This window comes from Podarcis filfolensis (genome assembly GCF_964270895.1).
Source record: "Podarcis filfolensis genome assembly, chromosome: 5".
Classification (NCBI taxonomy): Eukaryota; Metazoa; Chordata; class Lepidosauria; order Squamata; family Lacertidae; genus Podarcis; species Podarcis filfolensis.
In genome coordinates, this window is record NC_139608.1 from 20,930,463 (window position 1) to 20,953,816 (window position 23,354).

The 23,354-nt window shown below is 46.3% G+C and overlaps 1 long non-coding RNA gene across 1 annotated transcript; it reads left to right on the plus strand.

The window, feature by feature from the left end:
• Positions 1 to 17,092: 17,092 nt before the first annotated feature.
• On the plus strand, positions 17,093 to 22,684 carry LOC310762475. The gene is made up of 3 exons (XR_014547998.1): positions 17,093 to 17,151; positions 18,544 to 18,691; positions 21,785 to 22,684. It is a non-coding gene; the product is annotated as an uncharacterized lncRNA (long non-coding RNA).
• Positions 22,685 to 23,354: the final 670 nt, after the last annotated feature.

Consider the following 23,354-nt stretch of genomic DNA (forward strand, 5'->3'; position numbering starts at 1 on the left):
GGCAAACAAGGAAGTTAAAAAGAAGAAGAGGAGTTTGGATTTGATATCCCGCTTTATTACTACCCTAAGGAGTCTCAAAGCAGCTAACATTCTCCTTTCCCTTCCTCCCCCACAACAAACACTCTGTGAGGTGAGTGGGGCTGAGAGACTTCAAAGAAGTCTGACTGGCCCAAGGTCACCCAGCAGTTGCATGTGGAGGAGCGGAGACGCGAACCCGGTTCCCCAGATTGCAAGACTACCACTCTTAACCACTACACCACACTGGCTCTCACTGTTCAGATATCTGAATCTGTAGAGTTTATAGTAAGGTTTGGGTACTAATTCCTCATGTTCGGATTAGTGTAAAGCGAAAACTGTGAAAACCTAGCACAGAAGTAGGCAATCCACTTAACTCACATTATACAGTAAGTCCCATTAAATTTGAAAACAACAACAACATCTCTATCCTCTTGCCTATATATATGGCCAGCCTTCCAAAATGCTGCTTACATAAAACTGAGAAGGGAAGAGAAATTAATTCCCAGAAGAAACAATTTTTTAACATTGTGTTCAAAACTGAGCTGCACAGAGGGTTGACACAAACAAGCCCATCCAACCATTGCCAGCCAACCCTTTTCCGCCCCTTCTCCCCTCTCCAAAACCGAAGATATCTGGACACTCCTGAGCTTTCTTTTGACCCAAATCCAAATGTCACGGAGCTCAGTTCCATGACTGCGGACCATGTGCAAATTGTATCTTCCCCGCTAGGTGCCATCAGCACTTTTATTCCTTGTGTCATGTTATGCAAAGAACGTTTGCCTTGACCCTTCTGACTCCCGCAATGATAAATGGCAGTGACAGTCCCTTCTGGCCTCACTGGCTGTAAAAAGGAGAACAAAATGGAAACATATGAGGACCTTGGCAAATACTGCCTTGGCTCACGCCTCTTCAGAGTCCCCGCTAACTGGCAAATCGGCTGCAGCAGGGGCGGGGGATGCAAATGTCATCTCTCCAAGATTGCTACTAGGCAGCAGGTCCCCCACGGCTGTGGGTGGGTGGAACCGGCTGAGGCTGGAAGAGGGAGAAAAGCTGGCACAGCAGAAGTGGAAATGTTGCAACGGACACACCACCAGGAGTACCGTTTCAGTAAACATGGAATTGTAAAGCTGATAAGAACTGTTGTGCCAAGGTGTTTCTGTCCACCGAGGCCTCTCGGGTGCATACGATTATTTTTACAAGCCAGATTTAACGGCGAAAGAGGACGTCCTCCAGCCATATGAAATGTGTGAACAAATGGAAGAAGCGAAGGAATGCTACTCCTTTGTCCCTCTCTGCACTCAGTCTTCTCATGAGTTTGGAATGATCCAAACCATTGACTGCAGACACATTTCCACTTCTGGGAATAGCATGACTAGGTTGACTAATCCAAGCAAAATGTGCACAGATCTGCTAATGGAAGCCCCTTTAAAGAGAATGGAATCTGTTTCAGCTCAGTCCCTGATTTAAAGAAGCCGTCCCGGTTTCTGATTTGATCCCAAGACGTCCCGCTTTTCCTTAGGATGTCCCTATTTTCATCCAAGAAATGTTGGAGAATATGGAGTTATCCAACCCTTGAGCCATTTGAAGGCAATCCTGTACAGTGGTACTTCGGGTTACAGACGCTTCAGGTTACAGACTCCACTAACTCAGAAAAAGTATCTCGGGTTAAGAACTTTGCTTCAGAATGAGAACAAAAATCATGCTCTGGCAGCGCGGTGGCAGCAGGAGGCCCCATTAGCTAAAGTGGTACCTCAGGTTAAGAACAGTTTCAGGTTAAGAACAGACCTCCAGAACGAATTAAGTTCTTAACCCGAGGTACCACTGTATAGAGAAGGGTGTTTTTTTAATGCTTAATGTTTAATTATTTTTTTATATGTGTTGGAAGCTGCCCTGGGTGGCTGGGGCAACCCAGTAAGATGTGTGGGGTATAAATAGTAAAATTATCATTTTGGAATGGGACGTCCCTATTTTCATCGGAGAAATGGTGGAGGGTATAGCTGACCTCATCCACACAAAGTGATGGATCTCAGAAGGGGTGACACATCGGCATGGCAGCGGAGTCACCAAAGTGGGGTGAAAAAACTTACAGATCCTCATATTAGTATGGGAGCAATCCACTGCGGCAGCCGCTGCCTTTTTATTTTGGAGGGCCCTCCAAATTTTGTGATGATTTGTACTCATGATGGGAGCGTGGTAGTAATCCTGCATTCAGTACTGTTTCATGCTCCATGCATGTCCTGTAGCTTTCTGCTGAAATCCTAGAACTTTTCATTATTATTTTTTAATAATATTTATTAAAATTTCAAAGAATTACAAAAATAAAAGAAAATAAAACAAAAATACAAAATACAGAAAAATACAGAAAAGTAAGACAATTAAAAAACAAGACAATTTTTCCACATCTTATCTTTCATTTGCTTGTTTCCTTGACCTCCTCACACCTCCCTTTTTTGTATTCTAGTTCAATTAGTTAATTCAGCAAATCCTTTCCATCTTTGTTTTTATCTTAATAAATTATCTTAGTGTATTGTGACTTTACATTCTCACCTGTTAACAATCCATTTTTACATACTCCTTTATAACATTACTGCTAAAACCACATAACTTCATTCCAGCATCCTTCTAACATTCCTTAATTTTACAATGTTTCAGTAGATAGTCTTTAAATTTCTTCCAACCTTCTTCTACTGATTCTTCTCCCTGGTCTCAGATTCTGCCAGTCATTTCCGCCAGTTCCATGTAGTCCATCACCTTCATCTGCCATTCTTCCCGGGTGGATAGATCTTGTGTCTTCCAATACTTTGCGATAAGTATTCTTGCTGCTGCTGTAGCATACATAAAAAAAATTCTATCCTTCTTTAACACCGATTGGCCGACCATGCCCAGGAGAAAGGCCTCTGGTTTCTTCAGAAAGGTATATTTAAATACCTTTTTCATTTCATTGTAGATCATCTCCCAGAAAGTCTTAATCCTTGGGCATGTCCACCAAAGGTGAAAGAATGTACCTTCGGTCTCTTTACATTTCCAACATTTATTATCGGGCAAATGATAGATTTTTGCAAGCTTGACTGGTGTCATGTACCACCTGTAGATCATTTTCATTATATTCTCTCTTAAGGCATTGCATGCCGTAAACTTCATACCTGTGGTCCATAACTGTTCCCAGTCAGCCAACATAATGTTATGACCGATATCCTGTGCCCATTTAATCATAGCAGATTTCACCGTTTCATCCTGAGTATTCCATTTCAGCAGCAGATTATACATCCTTGACAGAGTCTTAGTTTTGGGATCTAACAGTTCTGTTTCCAATTTTGATTTTTCCACCTGGAAGCCAATTTTCTTGTCCAAATTGTATGCCTCCATTATTTGATAATAATGAAGCCAATCTCGCACTTTATTTTTTAGTTTTTCAAAGCTCTGCAGTTTTAATTTATCTCCCTCTTGTTCCAAAATTTCCCAATATTTCGGCCATTTGGCCTCCATATTGAGCTTTTTCTGAGCCTTCACTTCCATCGGTGACAACCACCTTGGGGTTTTATTTTCAAGTAGGTCCTTATATCTGAACTTTTCATACCACAAATATCCAGGTGGGGGGAGGCTGTCCTGTTTTTGTTGCTCTATAGTGCAAGAGTTGTGGAATTTCCTCTCTGCAGAGGTGTATGGTTGACACCTTCATTGTACAGTTTTTGATGTATGCTAAAGATGCATGTCTTTATCCTGGCTAGAACAAGTTCCCCTCTGCATGACAATGCAGTATCCTTTCGGCAGCATCACAGAGCAACGCACAAAGCCGAACAATGTGTGGACAGTTCAGAATAAATCCACCACAGGTGCACTGTTATGGCATCTATGACATGTTGTAAAATACACCTGCAAAACAAACCCACCCACCAGTCTGGAGGGGCCTGCATTCATTCATTCATTCAATCATTCATTCTTAATATTTAGATGCTGCCTTTCAGGGAAAACCCTGCCAAGGCAGTTTACAAAAGGCAATTCATTGCATACAAATATAGGACAATTAAGCTTCATATGGGACGTGGGTGGTGCTGTGGAGCCTAGGACAGAGCCTAGGACTTGCCGATCAGAAGGTCGGCAGTTCAAATCCCTGCGATGGGGTGAGCTCCCGTTGCTCGGTCCCTGCTCCTGCCAACCTAGCAGTTCATAAGCATGTCAAAATGCAAGTAAATAAATAGGTACCACTCCAGCGGGAAGGTAAATGGCGTTTCCATGTGCTGCTCTGGTTCGCCAGAAGCGGCTTAGTCATGCTGGCCACATGACCCGGAAGCTGTACGCCGGCTCCCTCAGCCAATAAAGCGAGATGAGCGCTGCAACCCCAGAGTCGGTCACGACTGGACCTAATGGTCAGGGGTCCTTTACCTTAAGCTTCATATACATGTTCGAGGCTTTCTGCTGGAGCAGAAACCCTATGGTTAGAAAACTAGCACATCAGTTAAAAAGCTAAGCTAGGCTCCCTTCTCTCAGACTTGCTATCTTTCCACTGGGAGGGAATTTCTGACATGAGAAAGCATTCAGTCATGTGATTCCCCCGTGGGTTTCACCGATGGTGAGGTGTTCCTCAATATTCAGAAGCAGTTGCCCACGTATATGGTGCGCTTGATCTTAGCCAAAAGGCCAAGAAGCGATTTGCCCATTTATATGGAGGGTACTGCTTAGGATAGGAAAACACAGACATCTAAATCACATTCCTTCCCTTCCATACACCCCAGCGTTTGTTTTTTTAAAGAAGCATATGAAAGGGAGCTACTAGAATTTGTCTCCAGTATATTATGTGGTCAAAAAATGTATGGTGGTCCTGGAGAATTCAATGTGCTTCCTCTGATAATAAGAAAATGCTGTGCATTAGTATGGGAGAATTTAAATTACACCTGCAGAGGCAGTGGACATTGATGAATTAGATGTCAAATTGAAGAAAACATTTAATAGACTGAATTACATCATAAATCTCCCAGTTGCCTAATTAGCTGAAGAAAGAAGCTAAATGAGTCTCGGCTCAAACCGCAAGGCCATTGAAATGATTTGGAACATTCGGAATTTGCTGATATTAACGTCAGGCTTCTCCAGCTCTGTCAGAACAAAAAGGTCTGATGTTCTGAAGACTGTTTCATCACTCTGCTCTGAATAGATGTACTTATTTTGATGTACGGAATTAAATTCTGGCATTGAGACTGATCCCACGTGTGCTGCTTAAAACATACAGGAGACAAAAGCGTTCGGTTCACATATGTGACTCTAATTGTTGTGGCTTTGAAGGCTTCACTGAAAGAGTCCAGAAAGTTGTCCTTTATGGATGCTGATAATTTTCTTTTCTTCCATTCTACATTCCCAGGATTTGGAGCGGGGGAATTCCAATCCAAAAATGGTATGAAGAGCTCCCCCCACTCTCTGCTATAAACCCTCAAATCTTACTGGACTGCTACAAACACATAGGCAACTGCATTGCAGTGATTTTGTTCTCACCTTATGGAATCACGTCCGAAGATAGTATTGTTGTGCACCATCCCAATCTGTGAGCAGTGGGAGATTCCAGGGCCAATTTGGACCCCCTGGCAGGCCCAGTTTGGCCCATGAAGAGGAGGTTCCTCACCCCTGTCCTAGGGTAAAGTGCACATAGAAATGCAATTATTAGCATTTGTTGGGGGGAAGTTGCTTTGCAAAACTATGTTTACTATGCAAAATCACATACAAAAATGTGTACATTGGGATAAAGGTACACTAAAAGGTAAAGAGACCTCTGACCGTTAAGTCCAGTCGTGGACGACTCTGGGGTTGCGGCGCTCATCTCGCTTTATTGGCCGGGGAAGTCGGCGTTTGTCCACAGACAGCTTCTGGGTAAGCTGCTGGTGAATTTTCACTAGGATTTTTATTGATCACAAACTAATGCAGAAATATGGAGAACTGAATTTAGGATTGGGAAAATGAGAAGCAGAAAAGCCGAAACTGTTAGTTTCACCCATCCCTACTCCTGAACGTTCAACCTCTCTTATTTCTGACATCTTTTTTAAATATTTGGAAACGGTCAATGTACAGACCTTCAGCCTCCCCTGCTCCCCACTCAGCAAAGCCTATTTAGTTACCTCAATGTTTCCTCACAGGATTTGCCTTCTACACATCTCATGATGCTCTTAGCTCTCTTTTGAATCTTTTCCAAGGTGTCAACATCTGACTCCAGCTGCTGTGTCCCAGACCTTAATGCAATATTCCAAAAGAGGTCTTCTTGCAAGAGCTGAGCGAAGCAGTAATATTGCTTCCCAGATCTTGGAAGACACACAAAATGCCCACCCCACACCCCCAAGTTACACCTAGTACATGTGTGAAGCATCAATGTGCATAGAGGGAGGGGAGCAGGATCATACCCGCATGCACCTACTGGCACCTCTCCCAATCTCTATATGCACATGAGCATTACTTCTGAATTAGCCTAGGCATACACATGCTTTTTTCTACATGGGTAGGTTCTTTCACAAGCCAACGAGCAAGATCCCTCTGAAGGCACATCGATTGTAAGCTGTGCATCATTCCTTTTAATGCTATCCTTGCTTCAGCTGCATATTTCATCTGTGCAGGATGCACACTCTCCACAAAATCACTGCAAAACATTGAAGATGTTCTTTCCGGATGTATTTTTTCTTTGCATAACCTTCCTTGTGCTCTGTTACTCATTTCTCCTCGCTGGTTCTTTAAAATGCTATTCCTTAGGTCTGGAGCAGACAACATGCTTCACTCCAGAGTTGGCCACTATTGCCATCATCCCTCGCCTTGGGCCAATGCTGGCTATAGCTGAGGGGACCTGGGCTCCAATATCTGGAGGGCACTACAATGACTATGCCTGCACTAGATGATGGAATTCATTATGCTTTATTAGTAGGTGATTAAAAAGGAAAACTCTGTACAATTATCCAAAGAAGCAGGATTCTTCCTCCTCTCTCTTTTTCTCCTTAAATGTCATAATCTGTAACTCCCAGCAGCAGCAGCAATGCTATTGAGCCAAAAAGAACATGAAGATGACACATCATTAATTTCCTCTTTTCCAGCATAATTTGGAATTTTTTAAAGGGTGCTTTTTTAAATAAATAAAAAATGTCAGTGGCGACCAACTTGGAAACATATGTCTAAGCATCTGTTTTAAATAAACCTAAGGGCTGTGTTTTCCATTGCACTGTACAAGAGTGGGAGGCCACAAATGGAACGGCAAATAGGAGATGGATGACACTATTGTGTCACGGAAACCCGGGGTTCTGCGCTCGGGATCCAAATGAGAAAGGATTTGGGTCTAGATAAATTGAATTGATAGGTTGCCCTGCTGCTGCAGGGGACGCAGGTGGCGCTGTGGGTAAAACCTCAGTGCCTATGACTTGCTGATTGTAAGGTCGGCGGTTCGAATCCCCGCGGCGAGGTGAGCTCCCGTCGTTCGATCCCAGCTCCTGCCCACCTAGCAGTTCGAAAGCACCCCTAAGTGCAAGTAGATAAATAGGTACCGCTTTATAGCGGGAAGGTAAACGGCGTTTCCGTGTGCGGCACTGGTGCTGGCTCGCCAGTTGCAGCTTCGTCACGCTGGCCAGGACGGCGCCGGCTCCCAGCCTCTTGAGCGAGATGAGCGCGCAACCCTAGAGTCAGTCACGACTGGCCCGTACGGGCAGGGGTACCTTTACCTTACCTTACCTGCTGCTGCAAATAGGGCTCGCTGCAAGCTTCCAAGTTGCAGGGGGGGTGTTTGCAAAATTAAGGCTAAGAATGATTTGGCTCAGGACGAGGGCTGGCGTGCTATTCAGCGAACAAAGAAAAACCCAAACGAGATTCTCCTAGATACTGCTGAGGTTCAGACAAATGGTCAGGTTAGGAAATCAAGCCAGGGAAAGCAGCAAAATGGAGGGATAAAACCAGAAGCATAATCATCATGCAAAAAGTCAAGACCTAGGTGTCAGTCTTTGGGGATACTAGGTTTAGGGCTGGACCATAAAGAAGGCTGATCACCGAAGAATTGATGCTTTTGAATTATGGTGCTGGAGGAGACTCTTGAGAGTCCCATGGACTGCAAGAAGATCAAACATCTTCATTCTTAAGGAAATCAGCCCTGAGTGCTCACTGGAAGGACAGATCCTGAAGCTCAGGCTCTAGTACTTTGGCCACCTCATGAGAAGAGAAGACTCCCTGGAAAAGACCCTGATGTTGGGAAAGATGGAGGGCACAAGGAGAAGGGGATGGCAGAGGACGAGATGGTTGGACAGTGTTCTCGAAGCTACCAGCATGAGTTTGACTAAACTGCGGGAGGCAGTGGAAGACAGGAGTGCCTGGCGTGCTCTGGTCCATGGGGTCACGAAGAGTCGGACACGACTAAATGACTAAATAACAACAACAACAACAAGGTGTTGAGCTGGAGGCTACTATGGGAGCTCAGGAACAGCCGTGCCGGATTCTGGTTTAAGATAAGGCACGGAGCAAAGAAATGCTGGCTTTGGGTAGGTTAAGCAGAGTATAGACACAACCACAAGGCAGCTCTTGGGTCTAGAGAAGCAAAAGCAATGTAGGAATCAGCAAAAGGAGACAAGGAGGGAAAGAGATCAAGGTTGGTGCAAGAAATTGGGTTCCTGCAACCCGAATAGCCATAGAATGATAGATTGCTGCAAATGTAGTTATGTGCCTGGCAGTGCTCTGGTCTACAACTGCCTGATCAAATGTGGTTCTCTGGATGTCTCTGCCCACACCTGCTCCACCCTCTTCTTGAGTGCCCGGCTGGATTGTGTCCTTGGACTCTGACAACGCCGCTTGCTTCCTTTGGTGGAGATTAGTGAGGGGTATGTGTATGTCTGTAGAAACTAGCCTGCCTGGACAAAAGTAAAGTTGACATTCATTGCTCACTCTGCCCGCATTTGCCCCTGGCCCTGCCCAGAACTGGCATGTGGCCCACAGAAACTAGCCTAGAAGGAAACTCCTTGGGCTACTACATACCCTTAGACAACCCTGAGCTCCATGGAAGAAATCAGGCCTTGCACGCAGAAAGTGCCACCTTCAACACTTGGCATATTCAGTGAAGGAACCGATGAGGTGAAAGATTCTTTGCCTGAAACCTGGAGGGTTGTTGTGAGAGTGCTGGGTGAGATGGATAGCATGGTGTGATACAGGGCCAGCCCACTCATGATACAAGGTGAGGCAACCACCTCAGGCAGCAGGATCCATAGGGACAGAAAATCTGAGGCACGTTCTTTGGAGGCAGGATGGACCACCTCCATGCCCCCTCCAATGCCACCTCTACAGTGACCTTTTGGCAAACCGGAGAAGCGACTCCCCTCCATAGGGAGGAAATGGTACAGGCTGCCTTCTAGGGTCTCCTGAGCTCTGCACCCACCCAGTGTAATTCAGAATGGACCCCTTCCCCTACAACCCTACAATGGCTTTTGATTTCCCCTTCAACCATTGGGTAGGGTTGATTTTATTTCCCCCCTGCCTTGTTCCCAATGTAGACCTTCACACACCCGTTCTTCCCTGGGGGCAGAGGAGGTACACCATTTTGTGGCTTGCCTCGGGTGCTCAAATGCATTGGGCTGGCCCTGAGGTGCTATAAGGCAGATTCCTATGACAACACAGTAGTTCCTGAAGCTGTTCAGCCTTCCACTTCTTAAAAGCCCCCTGCTTCCTAAGCTCTTCCCCTCTTAGCCAGTGCTATTTTTCTAGAAAAAGAGGTACTGGGACCCAATATGAACACCTCTCTTGTTCTCTTATAATGACAATGGCGCCCACCGGAGAAGTGAGTTCTGTTGAGTTCCAGCTGAAATAAGGCTATGCCTGCTTCTCCTTAGATCTTCAATTCCTAAGTGGAACTACCTATCTGTCTCAGTCCCTTTCTGTCTGTCCGTCTCTTTCGCTCTCTCTCTCTCTCTCTCTCTCTCTCTCTCTCTCTCACACACACACACACACACACACAACATCCCTTCAGTTGCCACGTCTTCTGTGGCTTGTCATTCTCGCCCCCTATTGAAGTTAACACCAAGGGCAGCTCCACCCTATACATTTAAAACATATTAAACACACATTTAAAGCATATGACTCCCCCCCCCAAAGAATCCTGGGGGCTGTAGTTTGCTCTGTGAGGGAGAAACTGCATTTCCCAGGATTCCCTGGGGGATGGGTAGAGTCATGTGTTTTAAATGTGCATTGAGTATGCTCTAAATGTTTAGGGTGGGGCTGACCAATGTTTCTGTGGGTGTGTACACACATACACGACATTTAAAACACATAGCCACCCCAAAGAAACATAGGAACCAATGATGGATTTACATATAAGCTAAACAAGCTATAGCTTAGGACCCCGTTCTCTCGGGAGGCCCCCCCAAATTTCACTATTAATATACTTCTTCTTAATTGTATTTCAGTTCAACAATTACTTTGATAAAATACATATTTTGCTATGTGCAAATGGCTTTAGATACCTATTAGGTCCATAAATTACCATATAGCATATATTAAAACACAAAAAACAGCGACAATTTGTTGTTGACAAAGGACAGCTGGACATATAAAGGGCCCCATTACCTTCAGGAGCTTAGGGCCTCATCAGGAACTGTAGGAACTGTAGTTTAAGAGTGCTGGGAGATGTAGTTCTTGAGGGATAAACTGCAGCTCCCAGAATTCTCTGGGGGAAGCCATGTACTTTAACTGAATGCATGGCGCTTACACAACCTCTGGCTGCCCTGCAGATATTCAGCCTCGGTTCCCTTTGGCTCTTTCCTCCCCTGATGCCTCCTCCGCTGTTGAAATGTATATTGTAAACTCCTCAGGGTAGGCTTATGATCCTCTGCAAAGTGCCAAGTATGCTGCATAAACATATAGCATAGCTGGAATCAGTTTATTTGCTTAGTGGGCAAAATAAATACGTAACGTATACCCAGTGGTCTTATTTGCGGCAGCTGCCACTAAACAGAAATATGTGTGGATTCTGAACTAGTGGGTTGCCATGAAGCTGTTGATACATACAGCTAGGGAGCAGGATCAGCTCCACGGTTGAGAGGACAACCTTGACAAAGTGGTGGGCCCCTCGTACGTTGGTGGGGTGCCCCGATTGTGGGCTTACCTGACTACAGCAACAGGTGACTGTAAAATCTGCCATTTACATTTCCCACAGTGCCCTGGGGAAGCACTGGTGCATTGTGGGAAATTTAGCAGGACACACTACACTACACTACACTACACTACACTACACTACACTACACTACACTACACTACACTACACCAGCGTGGTGTAGTGGTTAAGAGCAGTAGACTCGTAATCTGGTGAACTGGGTCCGCATCTCTGCTCCTCCACATGCAGCTGCTGGGTGACCTTGGGCTAGTCACACTTCTCTGAAGTCTCTCAGCCCCACTCACCTCACAGAGTGTTTGTTGTGGGGGAGGAAGGGAAAGGAGATTGTTAGCTGCTTTGAGACTCCTTCGGGTAGTGATAAAGCCAGATATCAAATTCAAACTCTTCTTCCTCTTCTTCTACTCTACTGGTGGGCTCTGCCAGGGAGCAAAGATCCCAGCAGCTTCCAAGGCTTCCACATTATGCCCTCAAGCCTGCCTAGGAAGACTTGCTGATCAGAAAAACAAATGGGGCACTACATCAAAATCCATTCTGTCTCCCCTCCCCCAAGTCAATCAATATTCTGGGCTCACTAAGCTAGTAGCTCTGTCCTCATTGGGGTGTTACTGTTTTTGGGGGGTCCCCTCCATTTTTGTTTCGTTTGGATGGACAGTTGGACACCCTGATGCTCAATCCTGGGTGGTTGGGCTGCACACTCTTGCTCTGAATCCCAGCAACTTCAATTATTTGCTTTCTCTCTTGAAGTTTATGGGCAGATCTGCCCCTGAGGACATCTCAGTTCTCCTTATGATCCCTCCAGATAGTGAGATGGTTCTTCCTACTCTTTATGTATGTTAGAGGTAGAGTTGAACTGTTCATGTACATGCCAACAGGACATTGTGCACGTTCAACACACAATCTCTCCATGAAGCAGGAATTGTGCACATTCCCCAGTCAATCTGCATATTGGCCCAGTAAAGGTGTATTGTTTCAAAACAATCTCTGTTGGAGATTATGTATAATGCCTGGAGAATGTTGACGCATTATGCACATTCCCCCAAGACCTAATGAGGAGTATTATAGTGACTGAATAATGTGCACAATCTCATCTTCATGGACACCTTATGTGCAGCTAACACCACCTAAATGTCAGAGTGTCCCATCCCGTCTCCCCATTGCCCACCGCATCAGTTTCTCAACTTTCCATACCAACAAGTTGTTATGAGGCTGTTTTGGGGTCTTACCTACCCCCTTAGTCCCCCCCCCCCCGCAAAAAATGTTTTCAATGTTTTTGAATATGTGTGTATGTTGGGGTCTGCCCAATACATCTCCCTTCTCTTTTGGTGGTGTGGTTTTGCCTACATAAGCACAGTCCCAGAGTATTGATATATAGAATTGCAGGCAAGTGGCTTTTGTTGCTTTACTGTGCTAAATGTGCTCTGCCAAAGCCTTTTATGTTTTGAAAGCAAAGTTATGTTTAAGTGAACTGGCAACAACAGTGAAGGCTAGGCAAACACAGTCTACTGCTTTCTGGACATCAATAACAGCCCGTCATCATAAGTTGCCAACAACAAGCTAGGTCCATGGGATTCCTGATGTGAGATGACTTGAGGGAGAGAAATCACATTGAGTTCATGTGAGTCCACCCACCCCTCTCTGTCGATAGTTCTCTTCTGGAAAATGGATTTAGGCAAAGCCTTGCTGGAGCCCCTGTGGCTAGATATGCGGAGACTCTCATGTGGATGTTGTAAATCTTCAAAGGATGCTAAATCGTTGATCCGCAGAGAACTTGACTATGCACACGAGGCAACAAAACGCCTCAAATAGGGGGAGACAAACAAACATTCTGGAGACATTGGAATTCTTGCTGGTTTAGAGCATGCATAGCATGCATAGTTGCAGGAAGGAAACTCTCCCAGTTCGGATGACATGAACCCAATCCACCAGCCCCAGCCTCGCTCCCTCATGTTCCCTGGCCTGTAACTCAGTGGCCCAGTCGCCTGCATCTCCGAGAAAACATTCCCTGCTGGAAACCCTGGAGAGCTGCTGGTGGTCAGTGTGGACAACACTGAGCTAGGTTGATCTCACTTGGTATGAGGCAGTTTCCTATGTTCCTCCTCTTTGGTCACTTGGCATGCTCTAATCGTAGTTTGCCAGGATGTCCAAATTGCCAAGCTATGTTTCGCACTGCCTCTAGATCACGTCTTGCAAACCTACATTGAAACATGGTTCTAAACCATGGTTTTGAGCCTGGTTGGTGTTGAATTCAGAGGCCCTAGACTCTTGGAGGAGGAATTAAAGGACCTTGGAGGAGGAATTAAAGAACCTTTTGATGAGGGTGAAAGAGGAGAGCGCAAAATATGGTCTGAAGCTCAACATCAAAAAAAGAAGATCATGGCCACTGGTCCCATCACCTCCTGGCAAATAGAAGGGGAAGAAAGGGAGGCAGTGAGAGATTTTACTTTCTTGGGCTCCATGATCACTGCAGATGGTGACAGCAGTCACGAAATTAAAAGACGCCTGCTTCTTGGGAGAAAAGCAATGACAAACCTAGACAGCATCTTAAAAGGTTGAGACATCACCTTGCCAACAAAGGTCTGTATAGTAAAAGCTATGGTTTTCCCAGTAGTGATGTATGGAAGTGAGAGCTGGACCATAAAGAAGGCTGATCACAGAAGAATTGATGCTTTTGAATTATGGTGCTGGAGGAGACTCTTGAGAGTCCCATGGACTGCAAGAAGATCAAACCTATCCATTCTTAAGGTAATCAGCCCTGAGTGCTCACTGGAAGGAAAGGTCCTGAAGCTGAGGCTCCAATACTTTGGCCACCTCATGAGAAGAGAAGACTCCCTGGAAAAGACCCTGATGCTGGGAAAGATGGAGGGCACAAGGAGAAGGGGACGACAGAGGACGAGATGGTTGGATAGTGTTCTCGAAGCTACCAACATGAGTCTGACCAAACTGCGGGAGGCAGTGGAAGACAGAAGTGCCTGGTGTGCTCTGGTCCATGGGGTCACGAAGAGTCGGACACGACTAAACGACTAAACAACAACAACAAGACTCTTGGAAATAAGAAGCTGGGCTGAGGCTATGATTATTAAATGAAGATGTTTATTTTGGGGTACTTTCCAGCCCTTGCACTCGCCTTCTACGCTATATACTGAAATTGAGGTAAGACAGCAGAAAGGGACCTTAGGAAGCGTAGCCGGGCACAGGGCCCCAGTATCTGCCTTGGCCTGATGGATTGCACCAAACATGTCATGGGCTGGTCCCTTCAGCAAAAGCAATGAGTTTATCGGTCAGGCCTCACCGCTCCAAGTTCAGCTAAAATGCCAAATGGGAAACTATAAATCAAACAGTGCTGCGGTTAAAATAAGTGTCCGACCACATTATCGTCTTATAAAAGAATGCCAGTTCAACATAATGGCCTGGTTCAGATGTCTTAAGAGCTACAGTTGGAGGTTCTGGAAGGCGCTAAAGGCTCTTGAGCTCTATTCGCACACACTCCCTGCTTCATATTCTCTCAACATAGTTGGCCATGGTGCCCAAATTGGCAAATGATAGTTAGCGCCTTTGCCTCTAAAGCAGGGGTTGGGAACCTGGGGGCTGGCTCTGAGCTGCTAAGCCGCTGCAGGGAGCTTCTCAGGGCCTTGCAAAGCCCAGGCAATCCATCCATCACAGACTTGGTAACTTAAATCCATTGACTTTGATCAGTCTACTCTGAGTATGACATGTTTGGGTATCACTGCAGTTATTAAAAACGCAAGAACACAAAGACGCTGAAAAGTCTAAACAGAGGAGAATGTTAAAGCCAGTGATATTTTTTCAAGAAAAAGAGGTGCCGGAACTCACCATGAACGCCTCCCTTGTTCCCTTATAATGGCAATGGTGCCTACCTGAGAGGTGCCAGAACTGAGTTCCGGCTGAAAAAAGCCCTGGTTAAAATACTAGTTCCACATTATTATTATTTTACAGTCATACCTCGGGAAAATGTCCTTCAAGTTAAGTATTTTCGGGTTGCGCTCCACAGCAACCCGGAAGTAACGGAACGCATGTGCAAACAGTCAAAATGATGTCACGCGCATGCGTGAAAGCGGCGAAATGCGACCCACGCATGCGTGGATGTGGGTTGCGTTCGCGTCAGGATGCAAACGGGGCTCCGGAACGGATCCTGTTCGCATCCCGAGGTACCTCTGTATTTAAAAAAACCTAGAAAGACTGAAGTCACTTCCAGGCTGCAAGACTATCAAAGAGAAGGTTTGACAACACTCACAGCTAGCTAATTTTAGATAATTATTGTTAATTTCCACCCACCGCCTTTACCGAATGAGCCAGCTGCAATGAAGGCACACTAAATCTTATCGGTTTAAGTGCTCTTGTCCTAACTGGACTTTGTTGGGATTCATTCGGCCCAGTGAATGGTAACTATGTTATGCAACCAAAACAAGAGCCCACGACACCCATTCCGAACAATATTCTTTCTGTTCAGAGAGCAAAGTGCTGGTGCAAGGCGAGCGAAGGTTCCACAGGCCAGCAATAAATTCTCTTGTAACACAGTCTATTATGTTTGACTGTTTGGAGCTGGAAATAGCTGGAGAGCCTTTCAGGTTGCACTGGGGCAAGTCCCATAATTCTCGTTACAGGGTTTTCATGTCCTGTCACTTGTGGCATAGTAATGGGCTGAGATAATGTTTAGATTGCCATGCTAACGTGTTCGGATGGCTCCCGACTGAGCAGTTTTAGAGGGAGTGCTCTACATACAACTCCAGAAACACACACACACACACACATCCCTATTCTAAGGATGAAGGAGCCGCAACATTTGCAGAATCAAATGTTTTAAACAAGGTAAGGTGTACCAGCTATTTACCACAGGATGCTTCCTTTTATTTATATTACCTTTGGTTACTGATGATGGTTATCCATCTAATTTCTCCACATTTTGAGATGCAGTTCTTCAGCCCAATAACGTGGACCAAACGTGTGTCTTGAAGTAATCATAAGGTGCATATGCAAGTGAAAATAATGCACAAAAGGCATTCTATTAGGGGAAATTACTTGCAAAAATGTGCATTTTAGGCAAAACGGCATACAGAAATGGAGAGAAATGCATGCTTTTATAAAACTCTTTTTTAGAGAAAAAAAAAGTTTGCAAACTGTTTTGGAAATTTAGCACACTGAACCTAAGACTGAAAAAAATAAGAATCAGAGAGAAACCAAAATTGAAGGATTCACTCATCCCTTATTTTATCTACACTGTCATGACGGTGCAAAGAGATTAGTGGTCAGTGGGTGTGATCCCGAACGTATCAAATGTTGTAGCAGTTTGCTACCAAACACCTACTTTCCTAGAGTTGTCCCTGACAGTAGGGAAGAGGGCCAAATTGAGAGGGCTGCATTAGACACACACACCCCAGTCTGTGCCCTCATACATTCTTTTAAATGCCTGAATGGCTTGTTACGTTGACATTAAACGGACTCAAACGCTTGTTCCTGTGCTATGCATTCATTTCGTGTTCTCCCTAATTCAGTTGCTTATACACTATACAGCCTGCAGAATAAATGTTTGGCAGTGGTGAGCCATGTACTTGAAAACTCCCACCTCGCACCTTGTTCCCGTGCATCTGTGCCAGGATGTCTGCTTTCTGTTAGACTAAAGCTGTGTGCAAACTTCCCTCTCCCGTTGCTCCAGTGAGAAGCAAAGGGAGAGTTCATAAAGTACTTTGCTAACCTTAAACCACAGCCGGCATAGCATGGAGTGATCTGGGACACTGAGCCCTAAGAGCAAAAAGCGCGTTCTCCTTCATGGAGAGCACGTGTTGCGGTGGGGTCTGCTGAGCCACCCCTCTGTTACCAGGCAGGGTCTCTAAAGATGGCCTGGGGCAGTGACTGGTTCACTGGGTTGCTGGGGTAAAAGTTATGTTGCAATTTTGGTGGGAGGGGTAAAATGTTTAAATACTCTGCACGCAGCCTGGAGCTTTCTCTTTGCTGTGTGCAACGGATCACCTGGAGCGCTTGGACCGTCTGGAGGACAGTGGAGTGATCTTCTCATTGTCTCATTGTCTGGTTACATTTCTTTATTTTCCCCTTCTTTTTAATCTTCTCTAGTCCCTTAATTAATTTAATCCCCCCCTTTTTTCTGTTTGATTTCCCACCCCACCCCTTACTCTGCCCTTTGGGAAGATTCTCCCTGTACCTGTGAGCGCTGCCTGTGCATAATCCTCCTTTGCTTGCTTTTCCCAATAGGGAGAGAGCCCCCATTCGGGGCTTTCTTTTGCAAAAAGGTTTTCCCCATTTTCGCCTGTTTAATTGTGGGGCTAGTCAGGGCTGTTCCCAGCTTACCTGGAATCACTTTCATTTATAGTATCCCCATAGGTTGGCTTTATTTTGGGTGTGTGCAGTACTGTTGGCCAAATTTTAATCTAGCCTTGGGCGGGAGCACTATTTTGAGTTTCTTTAATATTGCAATGAGACAAAAAGGCAGAGAGCAGAAGCAGGGAGGCCTGCACGGCCTGCACATATCATTCAAGCCTAAGCCTGCTACAGTTAGCAGTACAGTAAATTGCCAGCTTGCCTGGAATCACTTTCGTTTATAGTATCCTCATAGGCTGGCTTTATTTTGGGTGATTGCAGTGCTGTTGGCTGAATTTTAATCTAGCCTTGGGCGGGAGCACTATTTTGAGTTCCTTTAATATTGCAATGACACAAACAGGCAGAGAGCAGAAGCAGGGAGGCCTGCTCGGCCTGCACATATCATTCAAGCCTAAGCCTGCTGCAGTTAGCAGTACAGTAAATTGTTAGGTTTCTGTGACATGTGACTCATTCTCTCTATAAGAATGTATCTGTTTGTTTGCAGGCTCACTTGTTGCTAATGTATATCTTAGGCAGACAGAGTGGAGCCAGAGGCTCTCTGTGCCTCCAATGAGCACTCTTTGTGTGCTCTTTAACTATGCTGTTTCTGAACAAGTTTATTTTCTTCAGGTTTGTTTTTCCCTGATAGTGGCGACTGCCATTTTAGAGACGAGCCATTGTGGCTTAGTGGCTAGAGTACAGGACTAGGACCTGGGAGACAGGGTTCATATCCCCCACTTAGCCATTGTTATAACAAAGCAAAATAAGCTGCTCCTTTTGGACTAATTTGTTGCTGGGTAGTTTGGCCCATTTGTGATATTGCTCCCAAAAAGAACTTTGGGTTTCTTGAGGAGGTGCTTCCCTCTAAAGGGCAAGCAGGGGTACCTGGACAGGCGGTGGGCTGCCTCGAGTTTGTTATCTCATTGGAAACATTTATGTCTGGCCTAGCAGGTGATCCTAGGGCTTGGCCCGCTTGGCCCTAGAATTTGATGGCCTCTGGCAGCGTTTCTGGCCTGAATAGCGTCCCCATGTGGTGCACAAGGCATTGGTTTCACCTGTTCCTCACATTGTTTAGGTTTTTTTTCTTTTTGCAGACTATGACAGGGCCTTTCAAGATGCCTCCAGAGCTTGCCTCTCCTGCAGAGGATGACTTGTTGATGCCCCAGGTGCCTTCTTCCAGAAGGAAGCGTCTTCAGAGGCAGGAAAAAGCAGAGCAGGGATGATGCTTACACCTCCTTGCAGGTAAATCATCACTGGGCTCTGATTATGATTCAGACATCACCTTGGACCTCTCCAGGGGTCAGGGTGAGGCTGTTCCAGGTCTTTAAGCGTATGGTGCCGGTAATGCCTAGGTTGCAGGATTGGTCCCTGTATGGGACACCTGCATGCTCCCTTATCACTCTACCCGGACACTGAGGTCCAGCGCCGAGGGCCTTTCTGGTGGTTCCCTCACTGTGAGAAGCCAAGTTACAGGGAACCAGGTGGAGGGCCTTCTCGGAAGTGGCACCTGCCCTGTGGTACACCCTCCCACCAGATGTCTACTACCAGACTTTAGAAGACATCTAAGGCAGCCCTGTTTAGGGAAGCTTTTACTGTTTGATGCATTACTGTATTTTAATATTTTGTTGGAAGCTGCCCAGAGTGGCTGGGGAAGCCCAGCCAGATGGGCGGGGTACAAATAGATGATGATGATGATGATATTGTGGGAGAGTGGACTAGATGTTCCTCGGAGTCCCTTCCAACCCCACTATTCTATAAGTGGTAATTCACTATGATGGGAATGTTAGACGCAGGGCTGCCATCATCCCCTTAGCTCGCTAGGATCGCAGGGACGGGGACATGTGGACCACTTGCACAGCTCCACATTTCAAATGGAAATTCCCTGAGCAATAGAACCTGAAGCTGGTATGCAGGAAGCTGGCCCAGTGGCAGCTTTGTTGGGACTTCTTTAGGGTTTCTGGCCAGTGTTGGCCCTGTAAATTTACACATCATGGTGGCAACACAAGGCAGGGCATCTTGCCCAAGCGGGGGCTGGCAAGCAATAACTCAATACGTCTCGCCCATATTTCCATAAAAATATCTCCCTTGAAAGCCTGGCTAAAAGGTTATCTAGATGGGTCAGTAGCTTTGTGCTTGTGGGAAGGGTTTTTCCCAAGGTTTGGGATTCCTCTGGCTTTTCAGTCAGTGGCTCAGAATACAGCAACTCAAAAGCCACTTAGAGAGCTACCTGTGGTAGCCAGAAAGAAGGTTAGGAAGCAGCTTGCATTGGGACGTATGGTGGGATCCCCTTGATGCTCCTTCTAGTCCCGATTTTCATTTATCCCCTTTGGGGACCGTCCCTAAGAAAGCCCCATATAATTCCATCTGATCCATATTTATCGCATCCCAAAGGCACCTCAGTGAATGATGCTATCCCTCCGGAATTGTTCCGTGAAATATGCATCTTTGGATCAGGCAGTTGAGCTTACCAACAAATTGGAGGAGGTGCCTTGTTGCCATTATGCGATATTGAATCGGCTGTTAGGCTGCTGCCAGTTCACCCTCAAGATATTAAGTAGTTAGGCTTTAATTGGATGGTCCTTATATATTGATAAGGCGATGCCAGTGGGTTGCTCAATAGGCTGTGCAGCACTTGAGTCCTTTAGCGCCTTTCTGGATTGAACATTGCGAGTCAAGACTCGTTTAACTGGGGGTATCGTTATGTGGATTATTTTACTGGCTGGTTCATGTGACACCAGCCTCTGCTTAGCTTAACTAGATGCCCCTTTATTCCCTGAGGAGCTGGGTGTTCTGTTGGCAGTGGGGGACAGTGGGTCCTACTGCCCCTTTTAACGTATTTGGGGGCTAGCTGGATACCGTTGCCCAAACATCTGCTTGCCTGTGGAAAAGCTGTTTGCCTTGAAGGATGTTATTCTTGTAATACTTCCTCTGAAGCAAGTGTTGCTTTGTCAGATCCTATCATTCCTAGGTCAGTTAAATTTTGCATGCAGGGTGGTTGCTCCAGGCTGCCCCTTCCATTCCTGCTTGGCCAGGTGGTCTCATGGCCCGGGGTCCCTTCATCATCATGTACAGTGGCCTTGAGCCTGGCAGGGCAAGGCAATCACATGTAACCTAACCTTTCTCGAGTTTTCCCCATTGTAGTGTCAGCGCACATCTGAACTGAGGAGTTTAGGGGCCGTCGGGTCTGTCTTGGTCTGATAACCAGGCAGTGTGAGAGTCCTGGCAAAACGGTCCTCATGCTCTGGCAGAGTCTTCGCACTGCTTAAGGTTTAATATTGCGTTTCTGCTTGCTTTATTTCGGGATCATCTAATGTTTTTGCTGTCGCTCTATCCCGTTTTTTCAGTTGGAGAGGTTCAGATCCTGGGCTCTGGACGCCCAGCTATAACCGGATTTTCTGGAGCTCCTGTGGCACTTGGCAACAATTAATAATTATGAGGAGTAGTAGCTTACGTTTCCCCATCCGCTTTCAGGTCTTATGAGAAGACCTGGACTGATTTCTTAAAATTTAGCTGGCAGTCCTCGGCCATTCAGAGGAACCTGCCCCCATCCTCTGAGCAGGACCTGCAGTAATTCGCCCACCTGCTTCAGATCGGATGCAGTGTTAAAACTATCAGAATTCAGTCCGCTGCAATGTCTGCTAGAGTAAAGCTTTAATTTTTCAGAGACCCTTCTAAAAGTGTGTCGTGCGCAGGGTCTCGGAAGGTTGGAATAGGCTCCAACCTTGAAGCCAGTCAATCTTTGACCTATGCAGTATCCGCAACAAGTTAAGCCTTGTCGGCTGGTTCAAGATCAAGACGAGACTTATTTCAGTATTCCATTGTAATTTTGGTGTACTGAGGGTTGGGGAAATTGTGTTGGAGCCAGCACAGGGCTGAGTTTGGAGGCTTATTGCCTCAGGACTTTTCCTTATCTGCTTTGGAGCTTGTCATAAGTGTCTGGAGCTCTAAGTCAGACCTAGTGAGCAGGGTTGCCGCCATCAGGCTTCCAGTCACAGGTGAGGTGGGCCCTTGCCCTGTTATTGGATACCGGAAATATTTGGCTTTTCGTTCCCCTGGGGGCTGGCTCGATCCTAGTGCACAGAAATGGGTTCCGGTTCGACAGGCATCTAATTGCTCACGTCGTGCGCCAGTTATTGCAGCCTGCGGCTTGCCTACCGCTGAACACGCCTCATTCCTTCCAAATAGGTGCTGCGGCAAAGGCTGCGCACTGGGGCCTGTTAGTAGACAGGATTGTGAATACGGGTCATTGGAAGTCTGACGCTGACAAAGGTTATGTCAGGAAGCATCGCCAATGATGCCTGTGCTGATGCCTGTCTGTTATTCCTTTTTTCATAGGAGCAGCTGTGCGCATTTGGATTGTCGGCCACAGCATCATGCACTGAGCTGGCAAGCACCCTGACGAGTCTGGACTGGGGGCGCCATCTCGGCCTTCCTGCCCATGTTTCTAGCTCCAGTCCGCATCTGGATTGTGGGGCACAGCATCGTTTACTGGGCTGGCATCAGAGCTAGGCAGTCTGGAAGGAGACTGGGTCTTGGCCTCCCGCAGCATGTGCAGGTGTTGTGGATGTCCAGGCGCAGAATGCAGTGGAGCGAATTCATCCCGCTAATTAAGCAGAGGGTGCTTTCGGATGCCCCCCCCATGGCAATTGTGGTTCAGCTGGGGGAGAACGATGTGGCAACTTATGATTGCTTTACTTTGCGCTCCACGATTCAGAGAGACTTGGGGGTATTGGTGACCTTAATACCCACAGTTAAAATATTTTGGTCACAATTGCTGCAAAGGCGCAATTGGCACGGCATTTCTCGACCTGAGGCTGCTGAAAGGGCCAGGAAGCGCATTAATTCCGCAGTGTGTAAGAAGGTGGCGGATTTGGGTGGATTGGTTATTTCCCACCCGGATATTACCTTCAAGACTCTGGCCCTTTACCGCAATGATGGAGTACATCTCTCTGTAGTGGGGAATGATGTTTGGTTGGATGCGGTAACTGCAAGGTTGAAGGTTGGGTTGGGATTGTGAGTGGTTGGCGGCGAGCATAAAGGGCTCGATTGGCGGTTAGGCATTGGTTATAAATTGGTGGAGGAGGGGTTAGGATAGGCTGGGCCTGCCCCTCCATGGTTGCTGCGGAAAGGGAATTCCGTTAAAGGAATCCTGGGGCTTGCCATCTTTTCGTCCAATCCCTGGAATGGGACTAGGGCCGGCAAGCCTTCGGGGAGCATGCGGATGAGAATTGAGGGTCTGTGACTCGGCTCCATTTCTCCCCAACTTGCTTTCACCCACACTGTCTTTCGGTGGTGCCCGGAAGTCAGTTCTGTCCCCAGGCAGGGGGACAGATAGTCTTAACCAATGCCTAAACAACCACTCACGGTTTTGTATTTAAATAAAGTTGTGGCCAAAATTATGCCAAAAACCTTAAACAAAAATTAAGTGTGCGTTGTGAGTTATTTGGGGGGTGGCTTGGGGACCTCGACACGCAAACCCTGACAAAGTGAGCACATCAGCCTGCTCTGAAATCTGCTGGCTGGATTCGACATCTCAGTGGGGTATGAATCTTGAAGCAACTGACAACCAGCCTGCACAGTGCATTGGATCTCACACATTACCTGGCTGTGCATTGGGACAGGAATCGCGTGCTGCTGATATCTGCTTTAAATACTCATGTCACAGAAAAGAGCAATTAACACCAACACCAAATCATCCTTCGGACTCAACTGTTGCTTGTGTCGAAACACCATCCACCAGAGATGGCCAACTCCCTCGGAAATGAATCAATTTGATTCAAGAAGAAGGTATTTATTCTTGAATATTTCTTGAGCCAGCTCAAGGAGTTAAGGCAAGGAGAGGGAACCTCATGTCTGGGGGGCCAAATGTGGCCCTCTGAGTCTCTCTAAGTGGCCCACAGGACTC